The sequence below is a fragment of the Capra hircus genome, chromosome 15, assembly GCF_001704415.2.
Source record: "Capra hircus breed San Clemente chromosome 15, ASM170441v1, whole genome shotgun sequence".
Lineage (NCBI taxonomy): Eukaryota > Metazoa > Chordata > Mammalia > Artiodactyla > Bovidae > Capra > Capra hircus.
In genome coordinates this window covers 1,623,203-1,625,146 of record NC_030822.1, presented here as the reverse complement: position 1 = coordinate 1,625,146, position 1,944 = coordinate 1,623,203, and the positions used below count along the sequence as shown (strand labels likewise).

The window sequence follows — 1,944 nt, the reverse complement described above, 5'->3', positions numbered from 1 at the left end:
GCAGGGGGCATGTACTTAAATATGCAGGTGAGCATAAATGTCCATATGAAAATATGGTTGATCACAGAACAAATATACAATAAAATGTAATTTTAAAAAATTTTAAAAATATGAATTAGAGTTTCATGCTTGATTCCTGCAAAGTCATTATTCCTGAGATCGCATTTTGTCAACACATTTATTTCCTAGACTTAAAACTTGAGGAATGATGTAAAAAAAGAATTACATAATTATTGACAGAGCAAGTAAATATTTTCCCTAGCTTGATTTGACGTGTATGTAACCGTACTGTTGTTGTTTCTATATGATTAAGATATGACTCTTAGAGAAGACTTTGCCTTCCCCACAGCCTGTTTTAATGCCGTCTTGACCTCTTTGTTCCTCAGGCTACAGATCAGCGGATTCACCATGGGGATGACCATGGCGTAGAACTCAGAGGCCAGTTTGTCTGTGCTCATGGAATGGCGGAAGCGGGGCTGAAAGTACATGAAGGCGCCTGTCCCATAGAAGATGGAGACAGCAGTGAGGTGGGAAGCGCAGGTGGAAAAGGCCTTCTGATGTCCTTCAGATGAGTGCACCCTCAGAATGGTGACAAAGATAAACAGTTAGGAGACCAGGATGACCAGGTTAGAAAAGAGGACATTGAAGCCAACCAGAAGAAATGAAACCATCTCACTTCTGCTGCTGTCTGAGCATGAGAGAGCCAGGAGAGGAGTAACATCACAGAAAAAGTGATCAATCACCCTGGATCTGCAGAAAGGGAGACTAAACGCATTCCAAGTGTGCACAGAGGCCACTAGAAAACCAAGGACGTAGGACCCTATGACCGTCCAGGCACACATCCTTGGTGTCATGATGTTGGTGTAATGGAGTGGTTTACACACTGCTGCATGACGGTCATAGGCCATTAAGGCCAAGAGAAAAGTTTCCACAGAGAGAAAGCCACCAAAAACATACAGCTGAGCAGCACTAGCTTTGTAGGAAATGGCCTTGTCTCCCACGAGGAATCCAGCCATCACTTTGGAAGTGACAGCCGTGGAGTAACCAAAGTCCACCAGAGCGAGGCTGCTAAGGAAGAAGTACATGGGAGTGTGGAGACGAGACTCCAGCAGGATCAGCGTGATCACCCCCAGGTTCCCAACCAGAGTGAGGAGGTAGATGAGCACGAACACCAGAAAGAGCGGGATCTGCAGCTGTGGGTCACCAGTTATCCCTGCAAGAGCGAACTCAGTCACGACTGTGCTGTTCTCCATGGGGGCTATTTATGCATTATGAAAACGCAATGTATGAATAAAAAAAAGGATCTGGGTGGTACCTGAGCTTAGAGCCATAATTATGTTCAAGTTATACCTTATATCTGAATTTTCTAAATTAAATATAGGCATAACAACGAAAGTAACTTTAAAATAATGTTAGAAATATAAAATGTTCTAGCTTAAAGGATTTGGATGATAATATTATCCAGTACATCTATCCTCATAAATGATTGAAACTGAAGTACAGAAATGGAAGGAGACTTATCCAAGATCATTGCAGAGATTTGTTAAAAATGAGATCCCTAGTGGTTCAGTGGTTAAGCCTCTGTGCTTCCAACATAGGGGGCATGGGTCCGATGCCTGGTTGCGAACTAAGACGTCACATGCTGCACAGCGTGGGCAAAAACTAATAAAAGAACAATAAATAAATTTGAAAATGAAATTTGTTAGCCTTCCAATTCAGATTTTTCTGACACAAAGAATATCCATGCAATAAAATAGGTTACTATAATTTAATTCACTTCATTGTGATTACCACTGGTGTATCATGAGCAGTGCCATATTCTAGTAATACAGATTTTAATATATCAAGTTCTAGCTTTAATAGTCTCACAAGATAATAGGATACATAGAATGAGTAATTTCCACAAAGTTCAATACTGAAGAAATTCCCGTACAAGGAACAAAA

At 41.0% G+C, this 1,944-nt stretch overlaps 1 pseudogene; it reads right to left on the bottom strand.

Annotated features, from left to right (window-relative positions):
- On the bottom strand, window positions 309-1,253 carry LOC102174679 (annotated as a pseudogene).